The sequence below is a fragment of the Halictus rubicundus genome, chromosome 2 (assembly GCF_050948215.1).
Source record: "Halictus rubicundus isolate RS-2024b chromosome 2, iyHalRubi1_principal, whole genome shotgun sequence".
NCBI classification, from domain to species: Eukaryota; Metazoa; Arthropoda; class Insecta; order Hymenoptera; family Halictidae; genus Halictus; species Halictus rubicundus.
The window spans coordinates 24322450-24347097 of record NC_135150.1 but is presented as its reverse complement, the minus strand read 5'-3'; the positions used below and the strand labels follow the sequence as shown (position 1 = coordinate 24347097).

Sequence of the window (24648 nt, the reverse complement as noted above, 5' to 3'; positions counted from 1 at the left end):
AAGGAGAACGCTCGTACGTTCTCGCGCGTTAATTTTCTCCCCCCTTTTTTCCCCCCCCCCCCGTCGGGCCGGCTCGCCAGCCGAATTTATTGTTGGATTACAGGCGCCCTTTTTAATGGCACCCTTCGACTAATTAAAATCGCCACCGGGATACAACGCCCGTTTCGGCTGCCGCCGAACCCTTAAACGTTCGTCGTTCCTTCAACCTTCACCGTCTCATTTTCGATCGTCCAATACATTTTTGAGAAATTTCTCGTCATGCCCTTAATCGCATTTCAGCACCGTCTCCTAAGATTACTTATTAACACATTCGCGACCGGCACATTTTTTCCGTTTCCAATACCGAGTACCGGCGAAAATAATGAAATTCTGATGTTTTGAAATATCAATGTTGCAATTATGTGTTGTTTCAAACAAAACGTCAGATTCACGTCAGCGGCGATCAGGAATAGAATTTAAAGTGACGTGAATTCACGTCAGCGCTCGCGAATGTGTTAATAATTAAAATTGATTTTTAATCGCAATGATGAAATGACGGGTTCTAAATTTTTCGATCGACTACGGTGGAGATTGTAAAGACGCGTTTATAAAGAAATCACCCAAGAAATTTCTTTAAGTCATATATTACGATAAAAATCGCTAGGAATCGGAATGAATATATTCTGGTTATTATCGTAAACTAACGGAGAATTCTAGTGCTCCGTGAACCGAGCGTTCAGACGCTAATTAATTCACGGAAGATGAACCGGAATAAACGATCCGGGCATCAGGAGGATCGAAACGATGATCGTGAACGTTCCAAGAGGCACCGTGCCGCGTGTTCGCCGAGGGATCGGCGTGTAATTTTTAATAAATTTCACGGTGCGGTCTCATCTAAGAAATACCAGACGGTATTACGCGTCAGCATGTCTGCGAGCTATCGGCGGCCATTATCGTTAACACGGTGCCGTGCTCGTTCCCGTCGACGGCAGATTCGATTACTCGTGGGAAATTCCTACGACCTAGAAATCGTATCGGCGAGTCGCGTGGCCTCGATCTTCTCGCTCGCTTTCGAAGAAGGAAGAAGAGGAAGAAGAAGGAAGAAGGAAGAAGAAGAAGAAAAAGGAAGAGGATCCGTGGAATTCGGTGAGTGATCACCGAAAGAATATAGCGCGGCCATGTATATATCTGTGTACATACGTAGACGCGTGTATGTACACGGGAACTGGTTACCGTGATTTCCCACGTGTCACCGAGGCCTGCCCGCTTTCCGCTCGCTTCTTCTTCGCGCCGCGTCAGCCGGAATTTCGAATTCGATTCCAGCCCATCTCTTGCGCCGGCGGACGTGCATCGCGCCGATGGATATGCTGAACGACGCCGCGCCGAACGGGAAGACGATGGGCTACGTGTATGCATGTATAGAGATTGTATATGGGACAGGTGAAAATCACCGGAAATTCCGACCCGAATTTTCTTGCCATCCGCCCGGGCGCCGCACTGCGCACCTTCGATCATCGGTGACACCGTTCTTCGTTAACCCTTTCGCTTCGAGCGCCGCGATATATCCGGCATCCGCGCGACGACTTGTGCGTACGAGTGCCGGATATATCCGGCATCCATATGAGTGTATACAGGGTCATCCGTTTTTAAACGGCCAAACGTCAACCAGCTATAGAGGACCCGAAATGGAACAACTTTCACCCCTAACACTTTTTTTGATTCGAAGTTATTTCATTCAGTCTCCACGGCGTGCCCCATGTCAAAAAAAAAAACCAAGATCCAAAGGTCATACAGAAGAGTTGACTTAATAAAAAAGATGCCCCCATTTATTTTAAACCAAACAAAGGAAAAATCATCAAGATACATAATTGCAGTCCTAATATATTTAATCTTAAGTGAACGCAAAAAATGACGGGTTTTTGCAATTATCTGAAAATCAAGACCGAATCAAAAAAAGTGTTACGGGTGAAAGTTGTTTCATTTGGGGTCCTCTATAGCTGGTTGACGTTTGGCCGTTTAAAAACGGATGACCCCCTGTATAAGTACCATCTGTGGCAATGATGAATTCATCTTTATCGGCAGAACATTTTCTGTTGATTTTATCGACTTATTGGATCAATCACACATTACAACTACTCTTTCGCCGTTGCATCAAAACGTATTTCTTAATATACACCAGACATTAGAACGATTGTTTACTGTTTCATTCGGAAATATCTACCCAATCCGTTCGATAGTGAAACGATAGCTCATATTCGTTTTTCTATAAGAATTAGTAATCGGTTTTTATACATCAGTAGTGGATCGGCTGAGATAAGGTATAATTCTTAATTTTTTTTAAATTAAAAATTGTAGGTTAGGATTCATTTAAAACTGTATTTAAGCCCTTTCAGAATGCATAGAAGAAATAGAAAAAGTATTGTGTTTCAAAACGGAATAACCGAAAATGAAAATAATTTCCGTCTGTGTAAAAGACGAAGAAACATACGCAGCAAATCGGAATCAGAAACGGAGTTAATAGACGATGAAGCTAATACTAATAAGGTATACTTATAATTTGCGTTACGTTATTAATTATATTAAACTTTTAATCGTAAAGTCCTGTAAATATGTAAATACCTAGAAACATGTCAACTGTAATTGGTCTAATATTTTTAGAATAATTAATATAATATCGTATAAATCTTTTCATTTTAAAAATATAAAGAATACGTGCTATATTAGAGCAATAATGGCTTTATTAACATTAGGTTTACGGAGCACTAAAAATGACTATTCTACATTACTTTATAAAAATAACATGAATGTATCTATCAAAGTTTGTAACTACTTTTTTTAATAATATATACCCAAAGAAATCAATTTGTTAAATAATTACTCATGGATGCATTTTTACAATCTCAATCTTCGCAATTTAAAAATATTAGAATCCGTCATTTCGACGGGTCCCGTAAATCTAGTGTTAAGCATAGTAATTATTTAAGATTCAGAAGAACGTATATACAAAAACCACGCGCACTGTGCACATTTCTGGCGCATGCTTCCGTTCGGTGACGGCACTTCGTCGGACTGGACTGCCGAAGCGAAAGGGTTAAAGCTTCTAATGCGTGGACTCCATATTTTATGGCAAAAACGGGTGAATGGAACACGAAAAAATGAGTACCGTTGTGTTGCTTCCCAACCTATTAAAACGATTACCAGAAAAATATTTTAAAATATTTTAATATTTTAACACTTTGACGACCGGTAGCCTATTAATCGGCTTTTTGTCCCGGACGCTTACCGACCGGAAGCCTATCAGTTTATTAGTTTATCAGTTTGTCAGTCTATTAAATCTTCTGACAGATTTAGATTTTGACAGATGAAGTGTCGAGGAAGTGTTTGCGGTCGAATGATCGGTAAGAAGTGTGTAAGAAGTTCAACCGGTACCCGGTCGCTAAAGTGTTAAATATTAAATTACGGGAATAAAAATCGAACCCCTGCATCTTATAATTGACGAAGACAATTTTTATTCTGCGTAAAGATCCGCAGGATATTAACGTGGGTTTTCGAGGTTGATATAGATACTGTATCTCCGCGAGAAAAGGAAACTGCCCGTAAGGATTAAATTCAACGATCAATCCAATGACGAACCAAGAACGCAAAGTGCACCAGTCGCTGCAGCCCAACAAGATGGCGACGGTGTCGTGTTTCCAAGGGTGTGTCTAATAGTGGAAAATTAACGCGAGGTCGATTCGAAGTCCGTATCAAAGGGGTAGCTCTGGGTTAGTGTTAGGGGTAGGAGGACCGTGGTAGACGAAATATCAAGGAAATCCTGGTGTGCTCGGTAGTCGGCGATTAGGCGACGGTGCATCGGGCGCATCCGCATTTCTATGCACATTGTCGCGGCCGGCGGACGGGGAATTTCTCCGCAGTTGGCACGCGGCGGCGCAATATACAAGCCAGAGCCAAGTGGGCCGAGAATTTAAGGTCGAATAAAGTTGCTGCCTCCTGCCCCCCCCCCCTCCCGAAAACCGCGTATCCAAACGTTGGGGGGAGGGGTAGGGGGTGGCGAAAGCGACGACGTTATGTCTTGCGGCGGGGGTTATGCATACGATAGCAGAAGCGGCCCCCGCTTATAAGCGTGTTCTCTAGCCTTCCTTGCGAGAGAGAGAGAGAGTGTTTTCTCGCGGCGCGGAATTTTTGGCCCCCGGTGTTGGCCGTCTTCGCCGCGAATAATTTTCGAAAATCGTTGCGTCGACGATCCTCCTCCCCTTCGTGCTCCTCATGCTCCTACTTCTTCGACTCAAGGTGTGGGAAACCCCCGGGAAAGCTACCACGGCCGTTCCGCGGCCAAATCGCCGGCTGGTTCCGCATGCAAAACCGCGAATATCGACGCCATGAATTTTCACCGTCCCCCACGCCCACACCCAACCCACCCCCCACCCGAAGATCGTTCACCGGGCCGCGTAAATTTTAAACGAGAGAGCCTGCGGCCCCGCTCAAATGGCGTTTCGGTGTCTCGCGATGCACCCTCCATATCGGATACCTAACATCCTGCTCCACGGCGCTATTAGACGCCCCCGCGATCTGCAATGATGCCAGTTCGAGGGCGATTTCCGCTGTTCCCGGAGAAATTATGGCACCAGTTACGACCCTTCTCTCGGCTTTCTTGATTCGCTTGGTGCCTCGGGATTTAGGGGTTCTTTTGTCTTGGTGTGTGATCTTAGACGGCGGACTTTTGTGCAAACTAAAAATTAATGAAGATACACATTTATTTCTTCTCCCGATAATTAACACTGAACCTACCACGGCCGGTCAAGTTGACCTTTTCAAACTTCTGCGTACAATTTCGTACATACAACTTGACTCTTGGACTCTTCTTAAAGCATGTATACAATTTATTTTTCAGTATTTATTTCTTTAAATTGTGTTCTTTATTTTTATCCTAAATCCTTCAAATACAATCTAGCGGTGTCACGTTTTTTAATGTATAAAACATGGTTATTTCTCAGTGATTGGAAACAGTGAACGTTATAAAATTCAGTGGACAAAATAGTTATATTGGATCCCGTTACCATTTTCTTAATTAGAGTGCGTTTTTCTGCCATTAAAATAATATAGGACCTCTCATACATCATTGTATTAAGAAAATCTTTTTAAACCACGTTAAAAGAATATTATCATTTGTGTTCGTAATTATTAAAATGAATAATAAAGAAGTTTACAGGACGGTGGAGTAGAATTACTGTAAACAATGGACATTAGAGCTGATGAAATAAGATAATAACGGCAGATTGATTTACCTTGAAGGTTCCTGCGACAGATAGGGAATATTTCTTTTACTCTGTTTACTTCGTACTTGATTTTTTCGCCGTAGAATAAATTGTTTCGAATGTTTATTCTCCTGTACGCAATACATTTGTAACTTCTGTCTTCGATACAGCATCAAAGCTGCCGGTTTCCCAGTTCACAATGTCTGTTTATTTTGATCAATAGTGTACGTGCCCAAGAGTGGTTGCATATCGGAATATCTGGGAAAGAAACAAGCAGTCGTAAACTGCAAGGGGTGAGAACTATATCCGACCAGGCCATCGCACTTGGAACAGTGAGCGTAGATAAAGAAACTTAATGTCGGAAATTTGTACTTTCTAAATTGAGTTTATAATCTCATACAATTCTTCAGAACTTTTACTCGCGATAAAAATTGCAAGGCTCTTTGAGTTAATATTTTCAGCTTATTTTTATCGGTACTTTATATTCTCAAAGTTCTAACTACCGAATGCAGAAAATTGTTAAATAGTCTAGCAATAATTGACGCAACAAACCTTTAATACATTCATCGCTGCACTGAGGATTTTATGCATTTATGACAAAAATGTGAAGCTACAATTTGACATAGTGTCAAAGTTGAAAGAATTTAACCCTTTGCACTCGAAGCTATTTTAACTCCAACACGAAATATTTCTTCCGATATTTCCCTTCTACTTCCGATATACTCGTACAATACTGAAGTGTTTAGTAATTTATTACATACAAACAAATTTAATCATGCAAAAAGTATTTTGAGTAATGACACTTACAGTCGCCATTTTAGTGCTAAGTGTTAATAGCATTAATATATTACTTCCAACCTAGTAAAATTAGTAAAGATAAAGAAAATGTGCTGAAGTGGCTCCTATATCTCTTAACAAATCCAGAAAATGTTCATTTTCCAGAAAAGATCGATCTATTCATCACGCAGACTTTCCAACAAAGATTTTCATTTCCTACAACGTATAAAATCTCGAGAAAAACGATGAAACAGAAACTTCAGCAGAGACTCGCCCAATATCAATTTCCGTTCATTCATCCAGAAAAGTGAAAATTCGCGCGAGCTTTCCCCTGGCTCAAGAAATGCTCGCAGAGCTCTATGGTACGTTTCAACCTCTCCGGACAGAAGCAAATCCCCCGAATCCCTTTGTGCGTACATTGTCGTGGAGTTTCGAGCGCGGAGACAGTCTGAGGGTAATAATTCGAGGCGACAAGGGGGATGATTCCTTAAACGAGCGGTGACACGATCGCTGCAGAAAGCGGCCTCGCAAACGGCACGTCGTGGCATGGCGAACGCGAGTGTGCGCGGGTTCCCGACCTGTTACTTCATCCTTTGCGGGGTCGATGACGCGGACGCTACCGGTCGAGGGTCTCCGGAGCACTTGCTTTCGGCACCGAGCACCACTCGCGCTAACAAGAGTTATAAAAAGCGCGCTGGTGTCGCGAGAACCGACGCCGAACAATACGTCGATCGAATCGGCACGAGACCCTCGCGGAATCTCGAGCACCGCCACCGGAAATAGAGGGAAAAACAGACAAACGGTGCGGGAGTCGAAAAAACGCTGTAGTAACAAAAATCGCATAATTCTAGAGGATAATACGTAGGTAAGACATTAATCCTGACACCAGGAAAATAAGTCCTGTTAATTTTATGTGTACCAGGATATTTCAGACGAGCCGCTAGGAAAAATGTGCGATTGTTGGAAAATTGTAGGAAAAATGTAAAATTGATTGTTCGGGGACAAAAAAATTTTGACAATCAGTTAACACCTTCCAAATCGATAATACGTAGGTAAGACATTACTCCTGACACCAGGAAAATAAGTCCTGTTAATTTTCTGTGTGCCAGAATATTTCAAACGAGCCGCTAGGAAAAATGTGCGATTGTTGGAAAATTGTAGGAAAAATGTAAAATTGATTATTGGGTCAAAAAAATTCTGACAATCAGTTAACACCTTCCAAATCGATAATACGTAGGTACGACATTAGTCCTGACACCAGGAAAATAAGTCCTGTTAATTTTATGTGTGCCAGGATATTTCAGACGAGCCGCTGCGAAAAATGTGCGATTGTTGGAAAATTGTAGGAAAAATGTAAAATTGATTGTTCGGGGGCAACAAAATTCTGACAATCAGTTAACACTTTCTAAATCGATAATACATAGGTAAGACATTACTCCTGACAGCAGGAAAATAAGTCCTGTTAATTTTATGTGTACCAGGATATTTCAGAGCCGCTAGGAAAAATGTGCGATTGTTGGAAAATTGTAGGAAAGATGTAAAATTGATTATTCGGGGACGAAAAAATTCTGACAATCAGTTAACACCTTCCAAATCGATAATACGTAGGTAAGACATTAATTCTGACATCAGGAAAATAAGTCCTGTCAATTTTATGTGTACCAGGATATTTCAGAGGCGCTAGGAAAAATGTGCGACTGTTGGAAAATTGTAGGAAAAATGTAAAATTGATTGTTCGGGGACGAAAAAATTCTGACAATCAGTGAACACCTTCCAAATCGAAACGTGGAAAGAATCATCTGGATCGGACAAGTAGTTTTCGCGATAAAAATTCAAGAATGCAGACTCGTCTGTGAGGACGATTGTTGTCTTGGCAAAGATTGCTAAGTTCTCTGTATTTTATAAACAATCGCGAGGCGAGCAAAGCGATGACTGAAACTCCCCGTAAAATCGCGTATACTACATCGTATAATACTTAATTTCGTCTTGGCCGCAACGATCCGTCGAACACCACACCTACCAGTTTAAGCCAACAGAGCGTAAAGCTGAATGAAGCCTATAAAACGCAAAATAAAACCGTTGAAACGGAAAGTGAGGATGATTTTAACGGCGGGGCGTGTTCGACTAGCTTTTTTTTGATTTTGGTCGAACAAGGATCAAGAGTGTCTGCTCTCTCTCTCTTTCTCGCACGAGTACCAATAAAATAGCAGCAGACATAGAGTTGCGAGGATGACCGCGTTAAGACGTTTTACGAGGCACCCGCTCGCGTCGTTTTCTCGAATCCGTCTGCCGGTAATCCGCTCGCATATAACCGAGGCGTCGCGGTAGATGAATCGCGGGGGTTGGGGAAACCCGGGGAACGGTACGTATAGCGGTGAGTTACGCTTTCATGGCGCGGCTACAACATAATTCAAAATCTCATTAGACCGTCGCCATGAAGTGGAATTTTTTGCCCATTACACCGGCTACGGAGCATGTAAGAAGGACCGACGGTTTTTTGGGGGCGCGGGGTGAAAAAGGGTTGCTTCCGCAGCCACCCTCTCGTTGCCCCGGTCGCACCACGGGGATGCATCCCTTCCGTCCCTCGAATGCAGCCGAAGGTAAATCAGGCCGCTGTATCGGGACACTTTCATCCGGCCGATCCGGCGCGCACGGTGAAATTATATGAGGACGGAAGTGAAATATGCTGGCTTTAGGGCGATTACCTTGGGAACAAAGAGGGAATCGGGAGTAATGAGTGTCTGCAAGGCGGACGCATCCGGCCGTGCATTAGGCCGGATTATATGAAAACTACTAGTTGCGCGCGCGACGAACTCGCGTGAATGTTCTAGCCTTTCTTTATCTGCGAAATGCTCAACTCGGTGCAAAATTCTTGGACACTGTGTCATCTTGGTGAAATTGCACTTGGGAAGCGAGGATTATTCTTTATTTTAAGAGAAAACCTAGACCCGTTGTAATTCAATTTTACATCCATTTCGCTCTCATCACCGCGAACACCCTGATCAGAATTTATGTTCGGGATGAGAGATTAGAAGGTCTAAGTGCACCTTTGCATTCCGATTTTGCATTGTCCTCTTCTACTCATTCCAAGGTGTTCGAAGCTAAGAAACACTGCAGTTCAAATTCTATTGAATTCTATTCTTGTATTCTATTGTGTTTTCAAAAATGTCTGTGTCCTGTAAGTGCATGCAACCTTGCAGTCTGGTGTATGCACGGTGCAATATCTATCTCACTCATTTCTACAGTGCCCTTTTCTTCATTCAAACACCTCAAAGTCTTGAAGTTAGGTTTCAGACATCCATGAAAATATTTTCGTTTCGCAGGTGCCATTTATACAAAACATTATAAATAGAGAGTATTTTTATTACACGTAATTTCAGGGTTGAAATGAAGCGAGAGATTACAATAAGTGCAATATACAACTAAATTAGAATCCACCAACCCCCTTTCTATTTCAACACCTCGCATTAACCACCCCTAGAGAATATTCTTCCAGAGAAATCGCGGGATTCAACTGCGAGATTTTTTATGCAGAAAGTAACAAGAAGAATTCGCAGTATTTTTCGCAAGCGGGAGGGATGCTCGGGTCGTTAAGCGTCCGCAGATATCGAGGGTGGTTACGGGAGAGGGAGGATTAACCGTTTGTTTGTAATTTCAAATTGGCAATTGAATTTTTATAAAGGCGGGAGACGGGCGGAAGGACTGTTCGACGACGAAGGGGGTTGGTTCGTCGCGGGGTGAAATTAGGGTGGGCGCGTGACGGGGAATATGTTCGGTGCCGTTTTATTTGTACCGGCGCGTTGCCGCGGGGAAATTACGCGTGCGCCGCGGCTTTAAAATTCGAGCTTTCAGTGTTTAAGCGAGATAATAGATCTTGATAGACGGCAAGCTCGCGTGCTCCGCTCGCAAAGTGACGAACAGCAAACGGGGGCTGCGGGAATGCGAATGCTAATACACCCCCGGGGGCCTCGCGCTCTAAGAATTCAAATGCGAGGGAATACCTAATCGAAACGAACGTTCGACAATTTTTTAAAAATACCCCCCGGGTCCCTCGATTTATGCGGCACTTTATTTACGCGAGTCTCTTTACACCGTGGAAAATAATCTCCCGATTTATGCGAATTCTTTTGCACGCGGTTCCATTTCACACGATCTCGTTTCGCGCGAAAACACGAACGATGGAAACGAAGCCAAATAGGAAATAGTCGAGCGATAGTGATTTTGTGTCAGTCGAAATGAGAAGGTTGATGGTGTTGAATTACAGTTTCAAAATATACGATGTATACCTCTTAATAATACATTTCATTTTTAAATATTTGTTTAATTTTGGTGGACTTCCCGTACGGATAATTAATACGTCTCGTCTCTTCAGAGGTTCCATGATTTTTTGAATTATCTAGTTTGTTTGGTAGACAGCTTCCCGGCTGGGAATTAGCGCTGAAGTGACACTGCAGGGAAGATTCTCCTCCGGTCGCGTTATGTCCCGTCTCTTCGCGTCCCAGCTGCTTGTTCAAGAAGTCACGGAGTTCGAAACTCTTCAGTTTGCTGTTAAAATTACCAAGTAGTTAATCCTTAATCGCTATTTAATGGACCGCTATCTCGCATCTTGCCTGGAATTATTCATCCCGATTTACAGAATCGTTGTAACTTCCTGCGGAACTATGTAACTGACGAAACAGGTCAAGGGAGTAATTAACACCGGTCTATTTGCACCAAGACAAATGAATTTGTAAGGAGGTTAAAGAGTAATGGTTAGAATTGGACGACTGCGGCTTTTATGCGTTCACGACAAAAATGAATCAGCGTACTCTTATGTTATTTCCGTGTTATTAACCCTTAGCACTCGAACAGCAACTGTAAGACGCCGCTAAAAATTGCTGTATCATTATTCAAAATATTTTTGGCATTATTAAATTAGTTTGTACTTAATAAATTACTAAACACTTCGGTATTGCAACATTCCACCGTTTTCGTTTGTATAAAATGAAAAACAAAATGTATGTAGAAGGGAAATATTCTAGGTCGGAAGAATTGTGCAAAGGGTTAACACCAAACCTACCACGGCCGGTCGAATTGACTTTTTCAAACTTCTGCGTACAATTTCGACTTTTCCTAAAGTATGTATACAATGTATTTCTCAGTATTTATTTGTCGTTTTATTTTTAAGACGCATTTTTAAATTCTTTAAACAGTACCATTTTCTAAATTGGGGAGAGAGAGCGTAGCAGTATTTTTTGTATAATTGAAATTATATGAAAATAAATTTGTATTATCATTTTATGGAAGTTGTTCATCTACTAATTCATTCAAAAATTTTGATACACACATTCTCGTTATTCTTCTGACCCATAAAGACCCGCAATCTAGTTGTAATGAACGTTACCTTTTTCTATCCCAATACGATTAAACGAGTTGCGAGACGTGTTTCCGAGTTTGTGAGATTTTGATGGGCATCGATTCGACATTCGACGTATTGCCAAATTGTAGGATCTGCGAGACGCGAGGGGGTGGCAGCCCCTAATTCCGAGTTTATGCGAAGTTTTTACTGGTTACTGGTTGTTCGAAAGTGTCGAGGAAGGATGGCAGACAATTTCAGAGTTGTGATTTCGTTATCCATTGATTCCAGGCGCGGCAGGGACGTCGGACGAGGCCGATATCCTCCCACAGGGCTATTTAGTGCACAGCCCAGGAGCGGAGAGAGGATGAAGGTGCTCAACGCGCTCGAACACGCTCACCAGCCGCGCACACACCCGCCAGGTAACTTTAATATCCCCGTGTCGTAACGCGCGGTAACGCGGCGCGACGAGAAGTAGGAAGCTCGCCAAGATTATTGCTTCGATATTGGCCGGATGTCAGGCGTCGATGGAACGTATCCTTTCCCTGCTGCTCGATCTCGAGACTATCGCCGTCTCTGTCCTTCCCCCTCCTCTCCCTCTTCCCTCCTCCTCCTCATCCCCCAACCCCTCTCGAGCCGAGACTCGAATCGCCGACCACTTCCCCTGCAGAAAGTCGTAAAGTTCACGAAAACTTGTAGAAGTCGTTCCACGAAATTATACCGGGTATTCCAGCTGAATGACACCGTATAAATAATCTCCATTGTTTGTAATATTGAATCTGAATGTTGAACGTGCAACAGAAAATTTTAATCGGATCAGCAGTTTTCAAGAGAAAAATTTATTAGTCTAGGCGATGCTGGCAAACTTCAGGGGTGTGTATTTTATGAAGAAAGTTGGATCGAGCAAAATGATGACTTAAACCCCATCTAATTTTGCATATACTACATAATAGAGTACCTAATTTCACGATCACATTTTTTGAACTTACATATATCTTCGAGCGGAAGCCAACCCGTAAACCTGAATGACGTCTACAAAGCGTGAAATATATAAGAAATGCATAGGAACATGAAAAATGTTTGTTAGTCTAGGCGATGCTGACAAATTTCAGGGCTGTGTATTTTATAAAGAAACTCGGTTCGAGCAAAATGATGACTTAAACCCCACCTAATTTTGCATATACTACGTAATAAAGTACCTAATTTCACGATCACATTTTTTGAACATACACATATCTTCGAGTGGAAGCCAACCCGTAAACCTGAATGGCGCCTACAAAACGTGAAATATATAAGAAATGCATAGGAACATGAAAAATGTTTCTAGCACAATTTCAATGGTTTTCAGAGAAGAATATCGTGGATTTCGAATTTTGTCCATGAAATTGTTAGGGAGAAAGAGATGTTATTTGTCGTGACTGCTTCTGGTTAGCTGAAACTTCCTGTATACTGTATCACGAATTTTATAACAGTGACTCTTTAAAAAGTATTTAGTTAAGATTCTCTTTTTTAGTTGATCTGTGTGCTTTTCATTGCAAGAAATTGTGCAGTTCGGACGCTGAAGGGTAGATTTTAGATGCTGAATTTTTACCACAGATATTGGTAGGTACGCCGGTGTAGGTGTGTCACTTTGGGAAATCTTATTTGCCGTACAATTTTGGGATTTTCCGGTCTTGCCACTTCCGTCGTCCTTCGAATTTTCTGACACTCACTTCCTCGGATCGAGGGAGATGTTTCTTTTTTGGCATAGAAGAGACTGGTCGAATATTTTTGTGGTCTGTATTTTGAGGTTATGTTGGTCAAATGCGAACATTTCTAGCTTGAACACCGATCAGTACGTGACGCACATTTCAAATCTTATTTAAAAGAAAGAATATGAACCGTATAATTTATATAAAAGCATTCATGAGATGTCGGAGGGAGTCTATTCGATTAGGGGTTGACAAAAATTGAACATAACAATTCTACTCGAATGTCCTAACGATCCAGATTTTCCATCGAAAATGACCTCAAGACTTTAAGCGAGGACCACATTGGAAACGCCTTCCTGTTTTTTAAATCTATCGATATATATCGACTGTTAGAAATTTGTTTTTTGCTGTACCCCACCACAATGTAAATATTAACCGTAACCTTATATTCGATTGTAAACCATGTGGTCGCTAATGACCTAGCTGTTAATCCGACCACTTTAAAATAAACGATAAATAAAAGAAAAATTGAATTCTTCCAAGACCAGCCTTGAAACAAATTTCTTTTCGTATTAAAAAATAACTGGCAACAGAGTAACTTCTACCAGTCCCAAAACAAAATTCTTTACTTTATTGCAAGGCACTGAAAAATAGCTCTCGCGATACCGAAACAAATTTCTTTCATACAAGACGTGACAATAAAGCTAGTTTCGAAGCGAACATCTTGTCCCATCACAAACTGATTAACAATAAGTGCAGCGACACTTGCGAGACCAGTCTCGAACTAAATCGCAAACTAAGGGGTTAATCCGGAGTTCCCGCGAAATACGGCGGGAAAATCATGTTCTTTCGCAGTGCAAATCGCTTCGCTACGTCTGGAGGCCATCGTGCGAATCCGGGGTCATCGAGTTCACGTGTGCACGTGTACCGAGGGTTGCGCCGTTATTAAGCCATCTCTTACCAGTTATATCTCCCCTGTAAGCTCTTTCGCTCTTCCTCCACCGCCCCTAGAGAGTGCGAGAGGGTTTCCAGGCTCTCTCTCTCTCTCTCTCTTTCTCTCTCTCGCTCTCTCTTGACCCAGCAATCGAAATTCACAAGCCACGATTCGAGAGCCCGGAGCCAGAATGTGTGTATCTGGGCGCGAAGAGCCAGCTTGCGGAAGTTATGTCCTGCCTGAAGGATTTACCGGGCATCCGTCGCGATGGGAAATAGGCTAAGTTCACGCTGCGACGCACTCGTTGTTCAAGGAGCCAGCAGGCGGCCGTTCGTTGTTGATCCTGCAGCTTTTTCGCGCGGACAATGGCTACTTCGACTTCGCCGACGGGAAATTTGAACGTGTTTGCGCGGTTTAATGGTCGGAGGAAGTTTGACACTGTTCTGGAACCGTTCGGTGATTGACTTTGCAGCGAGTTTTGCTGGCTGCAGCTCTGCCGCGGCGGCTTGACAGCGGAGCTTCGATTTATCGTGATGGAAAACGATTTTTAGGAACCGTTGTCGGGAAAGGTTATTTTCCAGCGTTTTTTCGGAGAGAATTCGAATTTCCAGTGGCACGCGAGAGTTTTTGTAGATTTTATCGGTTCAATTTTTTTGTTAAATTATTTTAGAAATAATGCGATTTAGCGAAGATATGCGACGATTTATCAGTGCAATTTTTAAGTCATCTTGAAATGTCATTTAAGTCATCTCTCCGCGAATAATGCGGTTTCGCAAAGACATTCTACGCTTTATCAGTTAAATTTTTAAGTCATCTTGAAATGTCATTTAAGTCATCTCTCCGCGAATAATGCGGTTTCGGAAAGACATTCTACGCTTTATCGGTTCAATTTTTAAGTCATCTTGAAATGTCATTTAAGTCATCTCTCCGCGAATAATGCGGTTTCGCAAAGACATTCTACGCTTTATCGGTTCAATTTTTAAGTCATCTTACAAATAATGCGGTTTTGCAAAGATTTTCTACGATTTATCAGTTCAATTCTTTGTAAAATTATCTCGTAAATAATGCGTTTCTGCGAAGATTTAACACATTACAGAAGACATTACTTTATTTGATATTTGCGGAAGGTAAACTATGGAAGCAAAATCACAAGCGTTACTGTACCGCGTACAATTTTTCTCGATTTTATAAAATTCATAGGACTATACATAAAAGATGATTGCGAGCGGTTCTTTGTATTTCGCCGTTCAGAAATGTGAAACGAAGTTTGCATAGCTCGTGGAACCAATCCATAATTTCATTGTTCTTCAACGGGACAAAAAACGTGAACAATTCACATTGTTCTTCTTCAAATTCAGCGTTAAAATTCGACAATTCAGAACTCTGATTTTATTACACGCGATTATCTTACACGCAGGCGTTCTTTACAGACCACCAAAAAATGCAGCCGAAAAACTTCATCTACTTAGGGCTACTGTGTTTCAACTGGAGTCCAAGAATATGTTGGTTCCCGTTAATTTAATATAGAACAGAAACGGGGCGAGCGAGGTTAAAGAAGAAAAGAAGAAGTTCTCTCGAAAGTTTCTCACCCAGATTCATTCCAGCAGCTCGACGCTCGCCTCCATCTTAAAAATCGCACCTCAAAACGGGGCTGAAATTCTCGTCTCCGCCGATCTCCTACAGGGATCAATCGATGCTTACATAGATTGGGAAACTATGTTCCAGAATGGACAGGTCTGGGATATCTCGTTTGCCTGGGGCGGCATGAAACGAGTGTTCATCCCGCCGGGCGAAAGTATTTCGCGCGTGGAGCAGCGTGATCATCATCAAATTTTCATCAGCAATCTCCCGGGCGCTGTTCCGTCCGTGTGCGAAATAAATTTCTAAGCCAAGGCGAGAGAGCAGTTCTCTCCTCGAAGGGTTTGCCCGGCGATCCATCCGTCGGGGAACAACGATCGATCGATAGTCGACGGGACCGGAACAAAAATATTGACAAAAGCCACCGGTGAATTAGCGGCGCTCGATATATACCAGAGAGAGAGAGAGAGTAAGTGAGAATGAGAATGAGAGAGAGAGAGAGAGAGAGAGTCGAACCCTAGAATGAATTCCGTGGCTGAACAGGCCGAGCCGCTCCTCCATTACGGCACAAAGAAAATTCTGCAAAAAGAACGCGCTCGATTGGTGCTCCACTCTTTTCGAGTCGTTCCAATCGGCATCGAGTGCGCGCGCGAGGGGGTGGGTTACTGAAACCTGCTGAAGATAGGGGAGAGGGGGAGGGGGAGAGGAGATCAATCGTCGTTGCGGAAATGCGTTGATTTAGCAAACAGAGCAATGAGAAAGGGGATGATGGATGGGTGGCGTCCGTTCTACTGCCTGCTACTGCTGGGGGAAAAAAAGGGGGTGGAAAAAGGGGGGCTGGGAGGACAGTGTAAACGCGGATGGAAAGATGAACAAGCGACAGGAAAGAGAGGAGCGAAGGATCCCGCCCGGGGAGAGAAGAGAGATGAGAGAGAAAGATGGGAAAAAAGGACCGTGTGCCTTTAGTAATTACGCTCGGCACAGTGGAATCATTTGTTTGCGCATTGTTGCCGCAAAAGCATTGTTGCGCTGCGGAACACGTTTCCACCCCCTCCCTTTTCCTCTTCGTTCTCCCTCTTTCTCATCTTTCTTGCTCGCTTGAACGTTCCCCGTTCGGTTCAAACGCATTCTACCTTCCCAGGTTTCCACTTTCACCCACCTGGGGTGCAACCCCCTGGACACAGACATTTCGCGAGCCTATATACGGCTTCATCCGCGGCGACAAATTAACCCTTCCCCGTGCGCAAAACGTCACGAATTATGCGTTTCACAGATCATTCTACACGTTCAAGTGAAATATTTTTTGATATTGGAGAAGTAGCCCCTTCATTCGCTGAAATCGGTCTCCTCGTTAATAGACTGCGGATTCTATGCATCTTTGACAAAAATGAAAAATTTCTAACATGAAAAAAAAAGATTACAAGAATTTGAGAGCGTCAGTACAACCAAGAAATAAATTCCTATTTGGTTTCTATGTCTTGCAATTAATCTGTACAATTTTTTAATGTGTATGAATATGATCCTAGGAAGGTACGGACGCAGCCATTTTATTGCAGGGTTGTAAAAAAAATTATGCTTTTTTAGAATATTTTGAACACAGAAAAGAATACGTGTTTCCTCTTGAACGCTCGGTACAGAACTAGAGGCAAAACAAACTCTTTGCAAATAATTGATTATTTATGGGTACCACTATTGTGTATATGCAACGTTTCAAGCAGTAGATTGTTATGTTTTCAGTGATAGAAGCTACAGACGAAAGTATCGAAGAGAAGAGAATTTCCATCCAAGAGTCGAGGGGACGTGAAATTTGATTCCCGCATTAAAAACGTGTCTTCGGATAGCACTAGATTGACTTTATCGTAGGGATTGCTCTCAGCGGCGCATTCCACGGTCCGTGGGAGAAAATCAGCTGAAAAGCGGAAGACTCTATACTATACTATACATACACACGTCTCCACGTAGATTCACTTGGAAATTCCAGCCTCCGGTCGGTGCACCCTCCTCCCGTCTTACGTTTCGCCGGCGTGCGCCTCAATCACTATGAATTTTCGGGTAATACATCCTTGGGGACTCACCTTTGACCCGCTTCCGCTCAGTAGACCAGGCTAATTTTGCAGAAGTTCCTCTAGACCGAGGCAACAACTCCGTATTTCCTTGCTAACATGGCTGACGGTATGTTCCGCGAGGTTTCTGCGGTGGATCCTTGAGGAGACGTGAACGTGAAATATTTAACCCGGTAATGAGACTTCAACAATGTTGATTAAATCAACAGCAATATCTACTGCCTTTCTAAACACCCGCCGACCCCGTAAACACCGCAAGACCTGTAATTACTTCCAGAGAATTTAAAGCGAGAAGATTACCGAACACATCTTCATTGCGGAACACGGTGTGTCACTGATCCAACGTTTTCCACTCTACATCGATTCATTTAACCCTTTGCACTGCCCCCCCCCCCCTGAGGCGACACTAGAAATTGCTATTCCACAAGGCGGAGCGTTAATTTTAATATTGTACACTTATAGGCCGCGCAATAGTGCCTAAATCAAGGAATGGAAAAATTTGTCTGACATACGTCTTACCTTACTCATCAAAATTGACTTGCGTCTTCGAATTTCGCCTCTTCCCCGACTTCATTCCCAAAAAATTGTATCTCAAAACGGTCCAAGAATAACGATCGCATAAAATCGCTCGTGAATCGTTATTCTTTAGATTGGTGGACCATCGATTCTGCAATCACGGACGTCGAGGAATTTTTCGCGAGGAACAGGGAGCTCCTTTCAGAAATTTGATTACCGGCGTAGCAGCGGTGTTAATCATCGAGGAGAACTATGGGACAGTGGCCCCCAGCCATTCGAGTCCCATCTCCATTACTCAATGAGAGAAAAAGGGGAGGTAGGAAAAAGTCAGCGACAGCGAATTGGACGTTATTAACGAAACAACGATCGAAACGATCGGATCGACGGCGTCTGGCTCTGCGCTGTGGAGGGTCGGGAGGGTGTGGAGGAGAGAGAGAGAGAGAGAGAGAGAGAGAGAGAGAGAGAGAGATCGTGTACTCGGCATCGAGAGGCTCGGTGAAAATATTGCCGACGATACGGTTCCCGTTGCCTCGACCCTCTCCATTATTTCCACGTCAGGTTCGACTTGCAACGGCCGTATTAATTATCGAAGATGCTACCGGAGCCGGCGAAGCAATTTTCCCTGGAAACCGAGGGCTGGCGGACGCTGCCAGACAGAGTGTGAGAGAGAGAGAGAGAGAGAGAGAGAGAGAGAGAGAGAGAGAGAGATATGAAGAGGGAGAGACCGTTGTTCCGCGGCGGCTATCGCACCCGCCGAAGCGTATCGATCTCGCGTCGAATATTCGATATCGCGCAATATTTCCTAATGGATATTCAATATTTACGATAGGTGGACAAACGAATGCGGCCCGCGCAAAAGCGAGTCGAACGGCCCCGGACCGGACTTGTTTTGTGGAGGGAAAACTCGCATGAAGTCCCGAGGAAATTCGACGACAGTCAAACTATCGGCCGATGCCTCCGGGATACTCGATCTCTGGCCGACGTCAAAGAAACGGCCGATGGGTTCGATAGTCAAAATAGACGTATAGGATTCTGCATAGATAGCCGCATAGCCGCCGATTCGCTGACCCACTCGATAATGCCGATGGAAACGCCGGACAAGGTATTAAAAAGCGCTGTAGCGAACCTCTTTATCAGCGCTTGCCGAATACAATGTAATTTTGATTATTTTCACTTTTAAAAAATCACACCTGTAGCTTAAGGGGGCCGGCAGGGTTTGAAATCCATATACGTATGCATGGGTCAAAACCTTTTCAAACTATCGCTTCAATATTGCAATGAGCAGTTTAGAAGTGGTCAATTGTGTTTCCTAAAAGTCCAATCTATGTCTGTATAGAGCCCAAATTGCGAATTTCTACCTCATCGTGGAGTAATTTGTAATATTCGGCAGAAAATTCGAATTCTGAAGCAAGTGAGACGTCACAAGATGGCTGCCGCTGAGAGATTCTCTTATTTTCGATAGATTTAGTGTTCGTATCGAAAATAAGGCTCTATAGAGCAAAGACATGTACAAACACGGTGATATGCATTTTTATTTAATTACTTACTTATTTAAGACGTAAAATGTCTAGAAAAAAGGCATAGCGTAACATAGCGTGACAGTCAAGGCCAAATGCCTGCCGGCCCCATTAAATAGCAATGAATGTCTGTGAAAACTCCCAATGCAAAGGGTTCAACAGTTGTTCTGAAACAATTCCTAAAAACTCGTGCGAAAAGGGCTTCCAAATCAGAATACAGTCAATTCTCGATTTTTGTCAACAACACGGGTCCTGCCAGCGTCATGTATCGTACAGGAGCCATACCCGTGTTATGTTTACACTCCTCGGCGTCCGAGCCCTCTCGAGCTTCGGTGTATACCCCGCGGTAGTGGGGATAATTCCACGACGTTTATCGTCCAGGACTTGGCGACATATATAGAGGACACACTGTGCATTGAAATTATTAGAGATCAATTTTTCTCTAGATATTTTCTCTAGACATATATCTGTACCTCTTTAACCCCTTAACTTGTACGCTCGAGTTAATTCGAGCGCGCTAAACAGGCCAAACCGTGCACACTCGAGATAATTCGAGCGGCGTTGTATTTTATGCTGCTATAATTTTTCACACTCGAATATAATCGAGAATTGAAAATAACAATGTGAAAGCAAAGAAAAAGAATCGTTTTATTGATATTTATCATTTACATGGGATTGTAAGCTATAACACTTATTTATTCAATAATAAAATATAGCCTTTTTCCATGGAACAAAAGCGCAGTATATCAAAAATTGATTGTTTTGGCCGGTTTTTTTCAAACAAACTGTGCGTTAAGGGGTTAATGGATTCCCTTCGAAATCCTCGGCTCAGTCCTGGCTTAGTAAGTATTGCAAGGAGTTACACACCTGTCCGGAGCATCGAAGGCACAAATGATCAACAATGATCTCTCGGTCTTAAATAACGGGACCCTGACGAATGAGAATCGCGTTCGTTAGATCGCCGAGTACAGCCACGATCTGCGCTGTTTTTTTTTTCTTTCTCGCAGCATCTTGATACGAGGCCGAACTGCTCGCAGCCCGGAATTCCCTTCCGCGAGGTTCACGAGATCTCTCGTGCGATCTAAGTGCGCCATTACGCCGCCGGAAGGACGTTTAATCTCCGCGGCTCAACCGTTTCAGCGTTTCCTGCCGCGCAGGACCGCCTCGCCGGAGGATCTACGTTGCATTTGCTGCGATTTTCTTCCCGACGTCCAATCTGATCCCTCCTGATCGCGGCCTTTCGCCTAAACCAACCGATCCGGACACCTGTTTGCAGTTACATTTGCGAAACCGACGCCCCACCCCCCTCTCCCCTGTTGCGAATATCCACGGGAAAGTGCGCCATAGCCGAAGGAATCGCTGCCCTAAGGTTTCCATACCTGGAATGAATATGGAGGATCGTTTAATCGTGCATCCACGATGCCGGAATTATTCGAACCCCGGTAAATTATTGATCGGGAGACTAGAGATTGTTGAAATATTCACTCCATTTGCATTCGGGACCGATAAAACTGTACTACGCTGGTTAATAATTCAGCAACGTTGCCCCGTGTATTTTATTTACGCTATAAAACGTGATGGTTTTCGGCGAAACTTTTTAGTGGTGCTAGAGAGACTATTCTAGAGGAATCTCCTCGCTTGATTACCGATCCTGTTCATCATGTTATGGGTCTAAAGTTTCTGTATTTAAATGGCGAGTTTATGATTTAAAAAACAAAACTAGCAGTAAATCTTTGTTTTGAAGTGTGTCTTTCATGGATGTTATCAATAATTTCATGGATGTTATAAACGAGTTCTGAAAAGGTTCTTTCTTTTAGTTCAATATTGATTTATTTGTTTCTGAAATTTGAACGCTTAGTAACTTTTGAACCAGTGAATTCCTCGCCTTGAAACTTCGATTTCTGGCTTTTCCTCGTCAAGGTGTGCAGGATTTTATGGTAAAAAGTTAAAAATTTCTCGGTTGCCAAGGTGAAGTTTAACCCGTACTTGAAATTGTTATTGATGTTGAATCATTGAACAATTCTTGGGTGTGCAATGTAGACATTAAAAAATTCCGGAACAATCGACGGTAGATAGAATATTAAAAATAGCCTGAAAAATGTTCTTTCAAATAATCGTTCGAAAGGAAATTATTCAATTACTTTACCGGCTCGCATACAGTGAAAATTGCGATGAAAAATTCGTGCAAAATCGGACCGAATTTTCCGGTCGACGGAGCAGGGCCGTGCGAATCTCGCAGATGCCCGCAGTGCTCATTAGCGATTTAAACAATTCCGCTTGTCCGCCGATTAAAGGTGAACTGGGGAAAAAGTGTGGCAGCGGTCGCAGAACAGCAGTCTCTTAAAAGAGCCGTGAATCCGGTAACATTTGTTAAGCCGTCTCGACGCTTTAAAAACCGTGACATTTGTAACGTCGCGACGAAGATGGTGTCCTCGGTAACGAGAGGAGGCACGTCGCAAGAAAGGCATTCGAGATATCTCGCGATTAATCCGAAAGGTCTGCGCGGCCCGTGCAAAAAAGAAAACGTCGATGCTGCTACTGTTCCCTCTCACTCTCTCACTCTCTCTCTCTCTCTCTCTCTCTCTCTCTCTCTCTCTGTCTCTCTGGCTCTCCCTCTTTCTCGTTTTCCTATTCTTCGTACTTCTCTTAATTCCGCCTTTAAAGCGTCACTCTCGGCATTACCACTGTTTCCCTCAAATTGATGCGACGATTAACGACGATCGGATTTCTGTCGATGCCCCCATCCATTTCCATAGGGTTTTCGTCCAATAGATTCCCGATTTGCAGAGAAATAAACGCTCCGGTTGGGGCTGCGGACGGCAAACTCGTCGCTAATGACCAGATTGCGGAGGGTTGTACAAAATTCTAGCTTTGTAGATCAGCGTAGATCACGCGGAGTCTTATTTTCTCTGCTAATTGCTTCGCCGAGTTCCAAGCTGTGGCCAGATTGACCAAATTCTGCGAAACTCTTCGTTCACTTTCTTGTGAATTACTATGGTGTTTACAATCTAGCAATGAATTTCATTTATTACGGTGAAGATTGCAAAGAATAATCTAATTAAACTCCTTGCCTTATCCTATTTTGGAGCTAATGATAGTTAAATTTTCTGAAATATCTTTCCTAATTCTTCGTCTTTAATACTAGGTTCACAGAGCTCTTCAAGTGACCATTTTATATTACTTTATAAAAATAACGAGAATGTGTTCATCAAAATTTTTAACCATTTTGTATATAACATATACCCAACGAAATATAATTATTGAATAGTTCCTCATGGATACACCTTTCCGATCTCAATAATCGTCGGTAAAAAATATTATAAATTTTTACGGGTGCCGTAATCGTCGAGCATTGTGCATAAATTCATCAAAATGTAATAAGCAACAGTAAATGCAATATTCAAGTCTCGCAATTTTCTAACTCAGCAAGACAAGCCCAACCATCTATTGCACAACTTTCCCAGAACTGTAATAATTAGACTGCAGATTTTATGCAGTTATGACAAAAAAGAATATGTGTAATTTAACACTAAACCTACCGACACTTCTTGTACACCTACCGTGCGTGGTCCAAATGACCGGTCCTTAAAACAAGTTATTGTTCATATAATCAAACGCAGATAATAGTCAATTTGTTGTTGAATGAATTAGAAGATGAACAACGTCCATAAAATGACGATACAAATCTATTTTCATATAGTTTCAATTATTCAAAAAATACTGCGATGCTCTCTCCTCGATTTACAAAATTGTACTGTTTAAGGAATTTAAAAATGCATTTTAAAAGTAAAACGATACATACTTTAAGAAAAGTCGTAGAGATACAAAAGTACAGAAGTTTGAAAAGGTCACCTTGACCGGTCGTGCTAAGTTTAGTGTCAAGACAATAAGACTATTAGACGAATTTAAAGCCACCGTTGTACTATTTTTAATCTATATAACATATTAAGAAAGAAATTAAATTTTCATTTCAGCCCAGTTCGTTGCAATTCAGATAGAATGTGTTTTCATTTTACATGTAATAACGTCTAGTGATAATTATCCAATCATCCAGACGTCAATTTCAAAAGAAAATGAACGGCCCCGAAGAGGCGGGAACAACCTGCCCGTGCAATGCAAATGAATATTGATTAGGGAACCGAAGGGATTTGCTCGGGAGACGGAAAATATCGTGGAAGCTCGTATCGGTTCGATCTTCCGACGTCTTTCAGGCAGAGTTTCGCGAGACATCGTGTTCGCAGCTCGGGACGACGAGAGCCCGATGGCTCATTAGATTCCCGTGCGAGCGCAAGAAGTCCTCGGCGCGGGGACGTGACGCCGGCGGACTATCTTTCATCCTCATTTCGAATCAGCCGAGCTCCACGGATTTCTGTTCTTGTTCGAGACTGCCGCTTTTTATCAGACAGATCGAATGTTTCGCTCGACGCGTGAATGCCGATGAGCTTCCAACCCGGCGACCGCCCCACGCCCCCGGCCCATCTCTCTTTTTCGCATTCTTTCTTCGCTTTATCACGCTTTTTCCCCGAGTCCCGTGATCCGATGGATGCTCGTCCCGTCGCAAAAGAAACTCCAAGAGACCGTTTGTCGGCGATCCGAGTCGCTTGCCTCGCTTTGCAAACAATTTGCGCTGCGCGATCCTCTCCTGACGCCATTTTCTTTTTTCACCGGGAAATCTTCTACAATTTTCCGACGCTGTGAAGATTCCGAGGATCGACGAGCACTGCCGAAGAACGACGCGGAGAAAAGGGATCTTTCAGAAGATCTCTCGGAATGCGAAACAGATTTCGAACGTAACCTAGAATTGAGAATGTTGGGATGACGAGGTTAGGAGATTAAATGCAACTTTATATTTCAAGCGTTTATTTAAACTCCGCAACGGAATAAACGTTGATCGGCTTGGTTAATATTGTTCGCATGTAACACAATTCTGTGATTGACCGATACACTGAAAGTATGACTATCGGTAGTTAGAAATAGAAATATGGGAGCTGTTACCGGCTCGA

At 42.9% G+C, this 24648-nt stretch overlaps 1 long non-coding RNA gene across 1 annotated transcript in view; it reads left to right on the top strand.

Annotated features, from left to right (window-relative positions):
- LOC143365731 (uncharacterized) overlaps window positions 1-24648 on the top strand; it is a 235310-nt gene that overhangs the window by 167990 nt on the left and 42672 nt on the right. Inside the window, exon 3 of the long non-coding RNA XR_013084586.1 lies at window positions 11638-11768. This is a non-coding gene — a long non-coding RNA (uncharacterized LOC143365731). The remainder of the gene's footprint in view (window positions 1-11637; window positions 11769-24648) is intronic.